The sequence below is a fragment of the Pleurodeles waltl genome, chromosome 10 (genome assembly GCF_031143425.1).
Source record: "Pleurodeles waltl isolate 20211129_DDA chromosome 10, aPleWal1.hap1.20221129, whole genome shotgun sequence".
In the NCBI taxonomy this organism is placed as follows: Eukaryota; Metazoa; Chordata; class Amphibia; order Caudata; family Salamandridae; genus Pleurodeles; species Pleurodeles waltl.
In genome coordinates, this window is record NC_090449.1 from 1,032,214,704 (window position 1) to 1,032,229,990 (window position 15,287).

The following is a 15,287-nucleotide window of genomic DNA, read 5'->3' on the forward strand; positions in this document are numbered from 1 at the left end:
CAGTGGCTGTGTATACTTGGTGTGCACTTCTCAAAGTATATGCTAACTATTTAGCCCAATGCAAATTTATGAGTGTCCACAAACATAGTCGAAGGAGTGCCTCAGTGGTTATTCACCCAGCCACAAGGTGTAGGTTCTGTAAACCCAAAGGGTTGACAGTTGCTTATATACAAAGAACAAACCATATTTTCTGTGTTTATTCTTCCATTGTAAGTTATTGGGTGTCCGAACAGAAAATGTTCATATAAGTTATTAGATAGTGAAAACATCGAAAAACAGCAACAGATGTAGCTTATTCAAAAATAATCTACAGCCACAGAGGTAGCTATTCAAAACAATCCACAGCCGACACGTGTTTCGTCAAAAGCTTGACTTTTTCAAGGCGCAAGGAATATGGTGCTAGAGTGCACTTCAGTTCATGCAGTCACTGTGCTGTTGCATATTGTGTGTGATAACGGAATCCTTGATCGTGCGTGTTCAAGCTCAAAGAGAGACCCTGGTACGTCCTGGTACATATGTAGTAGAATGCTACAGGAATCCGCGTTCAAGTAAGCACTTTTGGTTTGTTATTTCTCTTGTGCTGTGTTTTCACTATATTACTGTTTGAGTGCTGCAGTACTTAAAACTTGACTGCTGTGCGCCAAGCTACCAGAGGGTTAAGCACAGATTTATTTAGTTATTTTAGTGGTTCATCCCGAGAAGCTCTCTGATTATTATTTGAGGTGGGTTCTTACCACCCTGAAATAATATTCACATTTCTTACAGTTCCTAAAACAAGTGGACACTTTACACAGTCTAAGGTAGTAAAATTAGTGCTGCACCAGCCCTTGAATTGTTTAGGAGTCAGCCCAAAACAGTGGAAGAGGGGAGGAGCCGCATGAAATAAGGTGAGCACCACACGTGCTAATGTAAGACAGGGCGAGATTACGAGTTTGGGGGTCTCAAGATTGCCAGACTCGTTGTGGCGGTTGGACCGCCATGGCTGTGGTGGTCTGACTGCCACATTACAAGTCTGGCGGTTGGGCCCCCAAAAGACTGCCGCCTCCGCCCGGATCTCCGATGGGCTGATTAGTTGTGATTAGCCACGGAGGCGCTGAAGTCAGCACTGCGCTGCTGATTACAACCATGTACCCCGCTAGCAATTTCATGGCGGTTCAACCACCACGAAAAGGCTGACAGAGAACAAGTGCTGGGAGCCACAAGCGGGCCCCTGCACTGCCCACGACATTGTCCCCCTCCCCAGCACTGTTGGAATGCGCATGCCGATGGTTCTAGGGAGGCCCCTGTGTGAGGCCATTGGACTGGGCTCCATGTGGAACCGAGTCAAATGCCGCCACACATTTTCCACATGGCTAACTGGTGGAAACCTTGGTTTCTGCCGGTCAGCCCAGTGGAAAATTCTTAATAGGGCAGGTGGGGAGACCGCCAGCTCCGCAGTGGTCTCCTCACCAAGTATCTGGCGGTCGGGTTTTCCGACTGCCACACTTGTAATCAAGCCCATAATCCCTGCAACAGTTTTGGGCTGACTGATGTCTTAAATATTAGAAGAGCTGGAGCAGTTCTATTTTACCACCTCAGGCATCAGTAAATGGTTGATTGTCTAAAGGAATGTTCAAGGCTTGTGCTACCTTTGGCTGAAAATATAGGAACATTTGTTGTCATACAAATTGAATTCTTGAACACAATGAAGTATTACACACAAAACAACACAATTAAGATATAAAAGGGCACATCACAAAAGAACAATTGAAAAGAAACACAACACACCAATAGTATTATTGCATAACAAAATCACATTTCAGTTATGCAGCACAAACCATAGCGGCACCAACAGCACAACTAAATGACACACACATGTGCGCTAATGTTCTTGGCACACATTGCCACCTCCAGGATCCTACGTTGGTACAAGGTGCTTGGAGCACGCACTGCCTTAACTTACTACCAAGGACATGGAATAGCAACAGTAAAAAATGTTTTGTGATTCTGTCCCATGTCTTAAATTTGCAGTTGCAGTGCTCACTTTATATGATGTGGCCAGTGCTTCATTTGAGCTGGTGGTTTCCAGTGCGGGGTACCAGCACTTATTCTTGAGGGCCGCACTTATTTTTCTGCCTCAAGCATTTACAGGCACATATAGGAAAGACAGAAGAAGAATAAGACGAACAAGCGTCACAAAGGGAGAAAGCAAAACAGTGCTAGAGTGAGCTGAAGGGGCAGGGAGTGGCTGTAAATGGATTAAAGAGGCCAGAGATGGTGTTAGGATTACGATGCCTCAGTATTCTGTGCTCGCACATTCAATTGCAGCAGCCGCCGCGTTATTTATTTACAAATTAAGCACTGGATATGGCCCCTTGAATTTGTTTGGTATTTGTATTATCTTGAGCACTCTCTAACATAAAACTACCTTTCATGTTGAAGTGGCCTGATACAACTTACATGAGGCCAGCGCTGGTGCCACAATGCCACTGACAAAGGAAGCCTAGGCACAGAGGTAAACACACGTGAGTGGGAACAGGGCTGCCTCTTAAACATTCATTGAACTGGATGAATGCTTCTCCCTTCATTTGAGATGTTTTCCAATTGAACATCCTCTGACAAGTTAAAGCCCTTTGTTTGTACACACACTTACTTAGCTGACTTGTTTCTATTTCTAACGCTCTGCTACTGAGATTGGGACAGGCATTCAAGACAGGAGTACTGAGGATTGCCCAATTCTTTCTCTAAAAATAAGCATATGGGCTTTGTTTAATGTGGCTTCTATGTAACCTATGCTATTTGCTTTTAATATTTGCTAGGCACATATTTTGGTTGCATGTTGCTTTCAGGCCCAGGTGAAATGTCTGTTACGCTGGTGCAATATCGTAAAATTTCGCATTCAACGTGGTATAAGAAATTCTCGAAATGTTACTAATATGACATTTTGCATAATTGCACGCAGTGATGTGGAAGGCTGCTATTTGCAGCACCTGTGTCTTTTGCACTATTGTTTTCGCGCAAAATGTATCCTTGCATCAGAAATGGACACAGGGAGGCGTTTCACGCTAAAATATGGCAACAAATCCCAGTTTCGCTTTTCGCATAATTTCGTGGAAGTTCACATACTTACGCAAAAACAAATAACGCTATTTTCACACACCTCTAAGCTTCCACAGTATACTCTAGATATATTGTACAGCTCTGCACATCAGAGAGCGCTTGTATTACAGAAAGCCTTACATGAAGCATCGAAAGATGGAGGGTTAGGAGGGGAGGGTTATCTCCATTCATTATGATGAAGAAGATACCCCCAGAGCAGTTGTCACTGCTATTGGTGCAAGTTGTGTTTTATTCTATGCTGAAGCTGCACTTTCTAAGCATTTCTGCTGATAGCTTTAGAACCGCAGAAGGCGCGCTCATTTGCTCATCCTCCCACAGGGCCCAGGATCGAAGACAGAAAGCAAATATCCCACTCACCCCATCCAAATTCCCTCAGCAAATGTTCATCACTGAGTAACAAGGCAGAACAAGAAATGCACATTGGGATGCTGAACACCTGATGCTTAACACTGAGGGAATGAGCTCATGGCAGCCACACTTCAAGTAAGATGTTTTTTTATCTGATTAATTAGACATATGTTGTAAATGTTTCAGTAAGACAGTATGCGTTTCTGAACTGCATTTATAAATCAGAGACACAAAAGACGAACACTTGGACTAGTAAGTGGACCACGGTTAGCCATTTTTAAATGACTGGTTTATTGTTTTGATTAATGCATAACACAATCCAGAGCTGTTTTAATGGCTGAGGAATTCAATTCAAGATGGCTGTGCTGCTATCAAGGACATTATTTAATTCTGTTCTCAGGTGTTTGACAAAGTGTTCAATGAAGAGAACATAAAACCAAGGTGGTCAGATGAAGACTAACAGAAATCCACAGTGGGCAAAAGTGCTTATGGTATAAAAACAATATGGCTGGCTTTCATTCTAAAAAAACAGCCAACTGGCTGGACATTGCCATGCACCACTGTATACTGCAAAGTTATCATGGTATACCAATGCCAGAAATATAACTAAGGCTTAAATGTATTATTGGATTGTGGTACCCTTGTTTCATTCATGGTGTTGCATGGGGAATGCAATTTTTAAGTCAGATTTACAAAGCAATGCAAGGCCACCATGCGTGACCGTGCGTTGATTGGCAAATCTGGAGTAATACAAGGCATTGCAATTTGCTTTTCTGCGTTACTCTGCACACTATAATCTACATAGCTGCAATGTACATTGCTGCTAAATTTCATATACATCCCTGTGCCATGCCACTGTAGCCACTTCACTACATGCTATTGCACTCTACACCATTTCACTCTATGCCTCTCCACTATACGAGACTCCACTCTATGCTATTTCACTGCACCCCACTCCATTCTATGCTATCACACTGTACACAACTGCAATCTTTGCGCCTCCACTGTATGGTATTCCACTCTACCCTACTCCACTGTACGCCACTCCACTGTATGCTATTACACACTACCCCACCCCATAATACACCATCTAGTCTAAACCACTTTACTGTACACCACTCCACTGTACGATACTAGACTATACGCTATTACACTTTACGCCACTCCACTGTATACTACTACAGCATATGCTATTACACTCTCTGCCATTCCAATGTACACCATTCCAGTCTACGCTACTCCATTCTATGCTATTACACTATATGCCACTTCACTGGTTGTTACTCCACTCTATGCCACTCCAGTGTAATCTCCTTCACTCTATAAAACTCCACTCTACAAAACTCTACTACACTCTATGCCACTCTACTAGACTCTACTCCACTCTATCCCAGTACACTCCCCTGTCCAAATTTGTACTCACCTCTATGCCTGTCTACTCTATTGTACAATGCTCTACTCCACTCTGCAACGGCTTCCAAGTCTGTATGACACAGCACTCTATTCAACTGTATGAGACTCCACTCTAAATTATAACAGTGCTCCCACTCTACACTATGCCACTTAAATGTATGCCACCCCACTCTCCGCTGGTTCATTGTAACCTACTCCACTTTATATCACTACACTGTTCACCACTGCACTCTATGCTATTTCACTCTATGCCACTCCACTCTTCTACACTCCACTGTACAGTATTCCACTGTATGCTATTTTACTGTATTCTACTCACCTTTACGGTAATCCACTCCATATCACTACAGTGCATGCCATGCCACTCTACGCCACTCTGTTGTATGATACTCTCCTCCACTCTATATAACTCCACTTTTTAAAAGTCTACCACACTCTACAACATTCCACCCAACTCTATTCCCATACACTCTAATCTTCAACACTATATTTGACTATACAACAGTTTCCTATATGACAAGGCATTCTGCTGTACTGTACGAGACCCCCACTCCAATTTATAACAGTTTATTACCTACGCTGTACCAGTACACTCCACTGTATGCCACTCTGCTCTATGACACACCAATACACTCTATTGTGCTTTACTCCACACTTCGTTACACCACTCCATTCCACTCCACTGTATGAGGATTTACCTCACTTTACGTTACTATACAACAATCCACTCTACACAGCTCCACTGTTTTACACACCACGTTACTCTATGAAACCCCACTCTACAATACTCTACTACACTGTATGCTACTCTCTGATACTTTACTCCTATCTATACCCCTTCAACCAACTGTACAACACTGTAGTATACTGTATTCCACTGTACAACACTCTACTCTTTGATACTCTAGTCCACTGCATCCCACCTTACTCCACTCTACTTTGACACTGTATTCCAATACACCATTGTATGACACTGCACTCTACACCACTCATTGCCATTGTACTCTATCGCATTGCATGCCAATCCACTGTACCGCACTCTACTACGCTGTACTGTACACCACTCCACTCTACAAAAATCAATCAGACTTTATCCACGCTACTATACTGTAGTTTACATCACTTTTCAATATTGTACAACATCCCACAACATTTTACTGCTGTAGAACACAGTGCTCCAGTTTATGATACTTTACTCAACTGTGTGCTACGGCACTTCACTCTACTGCGCTCCACACCACTGTAGTCTACGACATCCAACTCTACTCCATGACACTCTAATCCACTGTACACTAACCCAATCCAGTGTACTCCACTCCACTATACTCCACTCTACTACACTTTATCCTTCTCTGCGCCACTGTTCTATACCCTGCTCTACGCTGCTCCCATGTCCGACACTCTACTCCACTCTATCACAGACTATGACACCCTACACCACGGTTCGACATGCCATTACACTATACAACTTGCTGCTCCAGTCTAGGATACTTGACTCCACTCTATGAGACAGCATTAGGTTTGGGTGGAACCCACAGAGTTTCAATCTATGGAATTCCGCAGAGTTACATAAAAACTCTGTGAAATTCTGCAGAGTACAGCAAGTGGGTGGAATTGGACACAACACACTGAATTTTATTGCTAGAAGCTTCTTTCGTGCTGTAAAATCAGCCCAAACAGCATCATACAGCTCACCAGAGGGTGCTGCTTCCTTCTGCCTCTCAAGTATATTTTCTGCTCAGCAGCAGCTTTCTCAACACAAAATATTGCGATCTGGCATGACCGCCCACATTGAGAAATATCGCCGGGAAGCATTGTAGTGCCTGGAAATTGCTCTAGGGGAATGCAGATTCTCGCACGCCAAATTAACGTTAGTGAGCCACTCACAAGAAAAAAACTCCACCACAGTGGGTTCTTGCCGGAACTCAGAGTGAGCAAAACTCTACAAACTCTGCCGGCAGAGGGGAATTCTTTGGCCAACCCTAGACACCATGCCCCTACACTACATAACACTTTACTAAACTGTACAAAATGCTACTACACTCAATTCCAATGTACAATTCTTCAGTAAATAGCAATAGACTTTACAGCACTCTCCTTCACTGTACTTTATGACACTCCACATAACAACTCTAAACTTGGGACACTGGCCTCTAGGATTTGAAAAACATTTTAATTAAAAATGTTAAAAAAATATAATTCAACAAAAAAATAATGGTTACAACTTAGTTGTAGTTAGAAAAACATGTTTTCCCTATACAAACTAAATTTAAACCATAAAAACTTTAACAATTCTAAAGTTACAGTCATAAATTCATTTACAATTTATCCACCACCTTCGCTTTCCCGCCGCCACCTCCTGCTCGCCCCAGCCCCCCCTGCTCCCATTCATCGCCCCCCACCCCCAGCTGACCCCTCCTCCGCCCCTCCTCCCTCTTATGGCGGCCGCTGTGCGGCCGTACCGCTGGCGCGCCGAAGGCACGCCAAAGGCAAGCCCGTCTGCGCCCGTCCGCGTCTGGACCGCGCCCAGCGCCACGACCCCTGGCCCCCAGCACTCCCAAACCCCACAGCACCGCTACAACTCCATCACCCTCCACGCCCTCAACCCGGGGCGCTCCAGTACCTGCTTCCAAGCCAACCCGAAACGTACCCATGGACCCTTCGTGTGTCACACTTGCAAACTCACCTTCCACCGCGAAACCACCACACCCGCCAGCCCACGCGCCAACAACCACCTCAAATGCATCCTGATCAACGCACGCTCCGTCCACAAGCACGCCGTTGAACTTTGGGACCTCCTGGACTCCACCGGACGTCGCCTTCATCACTGAGACCTGGATGAACGCCTCCTCGGCCCCCGACATCGCCATAGCCATCCCCGACGGCTACAAGATTTCCAGGAGAGACCCCACCAACCAAGTAGGGGGAGGAATCGCCATTGTCTTCAAGGACTCCATCAACGTCACCACCTCCACCGAAGACACCCCCCTCGCCGCCGAACACCTGCACTTCCAGATCCACACCGACCCCAGGACCACCCTCAGAGGAACTCTCATCTACAGACCCCCTGGACCACGCGCCCTCTTCAGCGACGCTATCACTGACTTCATCTCCCCTTACGCCCTTGCCTCGCCGGACTACATCCTCCTCGGTGACCTCAACTTCCACCTGGAACAGAACAACGACCCCAACACCACCGCCCTGCTCGACAACCTCGCCAACCTCGGTCTCAAGCAACTGGTGATCACCCCCACCCACATCGCCGGACACACGCTCGACCCCATCTTCTCCGCCAGCAACCACGTATCCTTCAGCCACTCCTCCACTATACACTGGACCGACCACAGATGTGTCCACTTCACCTTCCAACGTGAGACTCGCCACCTCCGCACTCCACCCATCCCACGCCGACATTGGAACAAAATCCCAGCGGAACAGCTTCTCTCCACTCTCAGCGACAACCAACCCACCTTCTCCACCGACCCCAATGACGCAGCCCTCAGCCTCACGCATTGGATCACCAACTGCGCAGACAACCTCGCTCCCCTCAGACGCCTCCCAAGACAGACCAACACCAAAAAACCTCTCTGGTTCACTGATACCCTCAAGGAATCAAAACAAAACTGTTGCACCCTCGAGAAAGCCTGGCGCAAGGACCACACCGCAGATAACTTGACTGCCCTCAAGAACGCTACCCTTCCCTGCCAAAGTCATAGAGAAAACCGTCAACAAGCAACTTACCAACTTCCTTGAAGACAACAACCTACTCGACCCCTCTCAGTCCGGATTCCGAGCCAACCAAAGCACAGAAACCGCCCTCATCTCAGTCACAGACGACATCAGAACTTTGATGGACAACGGAGAAACAGTCGCCCTCATCCTCCTCGACCTCTCGGCTGCCTTCGACACCGTCTGTCACCGAACCCTAATATCCCGCCTCTGCTCCACCGGGATGCAAGGACTGGCCCTGGACTGGATCACCTCCTTCCTCTCCAACCGCTCCCAAAGAGTCTACCTCCCACCTTTCCGCTCAGACCCCACCGAGATCATCTGCGGCGTCCCACAAGGCTCCTCGCTCAGCCCGACTCTCTTCAATGTCTACATGAGCCCCCTCGCCGACATCGTACGCAAACACAGCATCATCATCACCTTCTACGCCGACGACACTCAGCTGATACTTTCCCTCACCAAGGACCCCACCAGCGCCAAGACCAACCTGCAAGATGGAATGAAAGACGTCGCAGACTGGATGAAACTCAGCCGGTTGAAACTGAACTCAGACAAAACGGAAGTCCTCATCCTCGGAAACACCCCGACCGCCTGGGACAACTCCTGGTGGCCCACGGCCCTTGGCACCGCACCAACCCCCTCAGACCACGCACGCAACCTCGGTTTCATCCTGGACCCACTTCTCTCCATGACCAAACAAGTCAACGCCGTATCATCCTCCTGCTTCCTCACCCTCCGCATGCTCCGAAAGATCTTCCGTTGTATCCCCTCCGACACCAGAAAGACCGTGACCCACGCCCTCGTCACGAGCCGCCTGGACTACGGCAACACCCTATACGCAGGAACCACTGCTAAACTCCAGAAACGTCTGCAATGAATTCAAAACGCCTCCGCCTGCCTCATCCTCGACATACCCCGCAACAGCCACATCTCCGCCCACCTGAGGCACCTGCACTGGCTTCCCGTCAACAAAAGGATCACCTTCAGACTCCTCACCCACACACACAAAACCCTCCACAACAAGGGACCCGAATACCTCAACCGTCGCCTCAGTTTCTACACACCCACCCGTCAATTTCGCTTCCCCAACCTCGCTCTCCCGCCGTCCCTCGCATCCGCCGCACCACGGCAGGTGGGAAATCCTTCTCCTACCTGGCGGCCAAGACATGGAATTCCCTCCCCACCAACCTCAGGACCACCCAGGACCACTCCGCATTCCAGAGGCAACTCAAGACCTGGCTCTTCGAGCAGCAGTAACCCCTTCCCCCTAGCGCCTTGAGACCCGCACGGGTGAGTAGCGCGCTTTATAAATGTTTATGATTTGATTTGATTTGAAATTATTAAAAGTAGGGGACCATATGATACACTCTTTTCAGCTCACTAACCAGACAACACTCATATCCCTGCAGCCTTTGGCTTTTTCTTTGAATTTCCAAGGTTTTTGTAACTCCTAACTACGACTTCTTTGTAACTTTTGTTTTTTCATTGGATTTTTACGTTTTTTAATGCTATTGCCTAACTATAATATCCCTGTAACCTTTGTTTTTTAGTGAATAGATGCAAACATTTATACCAGTCTGGTTCTGGACTCTTGCCTACCCAAAGCAGGGCCTGACTGAAGGCATGTCCCAACATCCAGAGTCTCCTGGGTGTAAATGAAGTGCTCCTGGGTGTAATTGAGGGGTTTCTGGGGTTGTCACCTCTTCCCATTTAGTAAAGTGCCTGACTGTTAGCCAGGTTGGACTGGGAACCCAAAGCAGCCCCGGCAAATTTTGTCTGAGCACCCACTGTGGGTTGCGTGACGAGCTAGCACAGGAAGCAAGCCAGGCCATTACAAGGGGGATTTGTGGTGGTTCTCCCCCCAAGAGAATTTGGGTAAAAATGGCACAAATGGCTCACCCTATTACACATTTTCATTATACATTCAATTGCATTAGCTTTTAAAGCATAGTAAATGATAACCATGCGGTGGACTAGGTGACGACAGTCTTTGTTGGACACCGTCAGTGATTCCCTCGCTATCACCCTCGAACAGGGCTCCTCCTCTCACCATAGCCCCTCTCTCACATATATTTTGTATTTTGTTTCTTTTATTTTGTCTCTCATACCAGTGAAGGGTGCCGGATCACTTTACTATCATACGAACATAGAGGCAAATATTGCCACTTGCTCAAATCAGTGTATAGATCATATTAAATAGTACAAAGGGGACTACAAGGTGTAGAATTCACTTCATCTATACTGGCAGATATTTGTTAAGAGTGCTTGGTCATGAGTCAAAACGTAACACAATAGTTAGGGTTGGCTTTACTTTACTCTACCCAAACAAACCCTTTTGGGAACATTAGGTTAATTAAAGATTAGGAAAAACGTAACTTTCTAACCTGTACCATGCATGCAGCTCTCTGATGGCAGTTCATAGCTCACTGTGCTAGATTATGATTATAATTGTAATTTATAAACTGCACAGTAACAAAAGGATCTCTGTGATAAAAGCAGTATCCTACATACAATTCTGTTCTTTGATATGCCTGATACCTGTTTTTTGCAGCTGGCATATTAACCCTCTGCGCTAACTTAGATGAGTCAAAACTGCCACTAGACAAAACTTTGATCTCTCTCCAGCAGGAAGGTTAATCACCAGAGTATAGTATGCACCTAAAGCTATCCTAGCACAGCAGAAAGCCTTTCTCAGTTGCTCTTGTTTGAAGGCCATAGCCAGTAAGTGCTGAGTGTAGGGTATCTGAGTGCATGGATTAAGTGCAGGTCATGCACACAAAGCTTCCTCGAAGGCCTTGAGGGGTAGGTGTGATGAGGTCAGAGTCAGGCTAAAGGTCCGGTCCTGCAGCGGCAGCACATTAGTCGCTACCCAAGTGGGTTCTGAGCTCAGTGACTTTCTACACTGAGCTCAGATCATACCCAGAAAAAAGTTCCTAATTCCAGTGCCTGGTGTTTATGGCCAGAGGTTGGGCCAAGTAGTTTTTCATTGAAAATGACAATGATGATGTGATTTGTGATTGTATTGTCACGTATGTTATAAGCTGAAGCTGCCATGCAGTCTTGCTCATGCTGTGTTAATCTTATGCACCCATGTCTGAGTCGAAACATTAAGCACCCCTGGTACTTGAGGCAAAGATTGTAGGTTTTTACTTGTTCAGTAAAACTGTGTACTATTGCTAACACTGTCTCAAGGTCATCTGTGTCTTCCCGTTCAGCTTCATCCTGCACCTGAGTGTATCTTAGTGAACCTCCATTGCAATGTGCCTGATCCTACCAGCCTCTGGATTAGGGTATAAATGTGTGCGTTGTGTTACACCAGGGAGCTTGACTTCACCCCTCATGCTATGGGGTACACCCCATACTCTGTGAATGGCCTTTATACACTGTATTGGAGAAGATCATCATGTGGATGCTGGACCATTGGACAAGGAGCTGTCTTAATGCGACACATTGAAAAAGATGTCTGGAAGCCAATTGCATTTGCAGGCCGAGCATTCCCCAACAATGAGAAGAGCTATGGGCCATACTGATGGCCAAGTCACGCAGTGCAGTGCAGCAAGTCACCTTGCTGCACTGGGTGATAGGGAAAGGGCAGGAATGCAATGTGTTTAAAGCAATAGGGCGCATTCCTGTCCTTTCCCCTGCTTTGGTGCACAATGGGCTGCCTAGCTCCAACGCAGGGACCATTGCACCATTGTGCAAGGGTGCCTGCTTTGCAAGCAGGATTGTTTTGTGCAGTAAGGGGTATCTTCCTGCACAAAAACAATTGCGTGAGGCGTTTTAATCTGTCAATGTGTGTTGCAGAATGCAGAAAACATAGAGGAAAAAACAAGGAAAAATAAAGATATTTCAACCTTTTCAGCCGCACTTGGGGAGGCGTATCTTTTGGGCACATTCCTAGGTTTTTCTGTTCTTGTAGCTTCAAAATCCATGGATGCTGCGTGGGAACACTCATGCTACACTCATGGAAACTCCTCCCTGGCACAGAGTAACACAAAACAGTGAATCACTGTGTAACTTTACTCAAGATTTATGAAGCCAGGCAGAGCCGCACAAGGTGGGCTTGCGTGGCTTAATAAATCCAATTTTCATTTGCGTCGCTCTTGCATCACGTCGCGTGGTGCAAGAAAGTCAGAAAGGGGCTCTTAAATATGCTCCCAATAGGATATTGGAAAAGAGGCCCTTGCATTCAAATGAGGTCACACGCTCTTTCATCTTCACCTCTTTGGACAGTCTTTCAATGTGATAAACCTCTCATACTTCCATTTGCTGTAACATCTCCCCAACCTCCACCAAAGATTGAGAATGTGGTTCCAGGAGGAATTATCTTTGTGTTCTAGGGTCATCCTGGTTGCAGCAACTCTGCTGACTGTCTCTTACACGACCTCAGTAAGGAATGGCCAGCATCCTCATCTAACAAAAAGAGTGCGGATGAGTAAATAGAGTGGGTCACCAATGTGAGTTGCTCGAAGGCCACTAGGCTTGAAGACACAGTGGATGCTACCGAACCTCACCTATGTTTTCACGACGCAATCGCAGTGGCAGGAACAAATCAAAGGAGGATTTTCCTGCAAGTGAATGAAGGAGAGCAACAGAAATAATTATTTAAAAGCAGTGGTTCCCAATATTTTGACTTCTGTGGACCCCCACTTTATCATTACTGGAACCTGGGGACCCCAACTGAATCATTATTAGAATCCAAGGATTGGTGGGACCTAATCTGTTAATATTGTTTATTTTTCCAAGCAGTCGCGGACCCCTGTGGAGGCTTCGTGGACCCCCAGGGGTCCCCGGACCACAGGTTGGGAACCACTGATTTAAAAGCACTGTGGAACATAAGGAATAAAGGAGAAACAATGGGGAAAGGAATTCTCTGAATAATACACAAATTACTATGCATCCTTCAAAAACAGAATTGTCGTATTAGCGAACCATGTCCAGCAAGAACATCTGGATCCTACTGGCATTATGCACCAGGCATAATGTATGCAAGGGGGGGGAAGGCGCAAAGAAATCTAAAAGATTTCTTTGCATCATTTTCTGTGGCATTTTTAATGCCTGCACAGAGCAGGCATTAAAAGCAGGCACACCATTATTTATAATGGGCCTTATTGTGCTTTGCAGGAATAGCGCCACAGTTTTTTACGCTAACCCTGCAAAGTGCCAAACTAGCATAAAAAATGTTGAGCCTAGTACCCTAACTATCTTTGATACGGCACACACATGTTGGCGTTAGAGGGGAGCTTTTATTAAATCTGGCCCTATATTTGTTGAAATCATGGGCTCAATGTACGTGAACAATCCTATGTGCCGTAGTTTGTTGGCCCAGGCTTGTGGCACGTGTTTTGAAAAAGTTGGGTAGGAATGCATTCTGGAATAACATACATAGGACCCTAGATGCGCTCACGGTGTACTGGTATGGCCCGGTACCTCCGTGCTGCATCAGCTGTTTGCAGGAAAGGAGAAACAGGAGATTTTCCTTTTGTTTTGTATTTTTGGAGTGAGAGTGAGGAGGTGTGTGAATGATGGAGGCAAGGGGGCACAGGTTGGCCCTCACTATACGTGATTCATGGGGCATAGAAGCTTGGACTTTTGACTTTATATAAAGTAAAAGTAATATTTTGAAAATATAATTGTGTGTTTTCTTTCTTTAGTGCAATACATTGTGCCACAAAATACACAACTGAGTGTAGCTATTGCCGACAAGAGCAGGGTGAATACATTTTCAGCAGTTGGAGGTAGTTAACAAAACTAAAAGAAATTTCCACTATGTCATGAAGTTTAGAACTTCTCAAATGTGATATTTCCTCCAGCAAATTAATAATTATGCAAAAACCTATGCAATATTCAGTTTGCAAATCCTTATTTAGTGTGTATACTATACCTGCCTGTAGTATTGAGACACTTAAGGTCAAAGTTTAATCAACTTTACTCGTATTTCTTCACATTGCAGTGGGCAGTACCTAATTTGTAAAAAAAAAAATAGAGCAGAATCCAAAGGTTTTTCTTAGAGCCCACTTCCTGAGCTGCCATAATACGATCTGCTAAATACTAAGGATGACTGCTTCTAAATGCCGGCTTTATCCCTTTGTCACTCTTTTCTTATCTTTTTTTCTTACCTTTAGCTCTCTTGCTCTCAGTTAAAGTCTGATATTGAAAAGTTAGTCATTGTCCCCAAAATTACGTGCCAGTGCCCACACCTTGAAGGCACTGGCACAAATTAAGCAATGGCCTTGGAACAGAACTAACAGTACTGGCAAGTTCTCACAGCATTCAAACTGACTCCTTTTCAGTCTCCATCAACTATAAAAAAAAGTGTCAGATAATCCAAAATTGGCCAATTTAGCAACTGAATAATCCATCAGAATGGAAAACGATCACGCCAAAGGTACGCTTGGGCTACCACTATCTAAGTGCTCAGATTTCAAAATGCAATCCACAACAAAGTGAGCTATGCTAAAACAATTGTGAAATACAAGTACCTTTCACTAAGACCCCCATTGCCAATGCAATTATGAATGCTAATATACAAGGATCATGTGAGTAGAGAGACCAAGAATTCTCTTTGCAAACAATGTTATTGTGACCTGATCTTTAAACTTGTAGGTTCACTTGAGATTTAGGGCCAGAAGGCACTTGTGCAGCAAATGTGATGCTAACCGGCCACTACCATAGCGCCATATTTACAAGGTGGCACA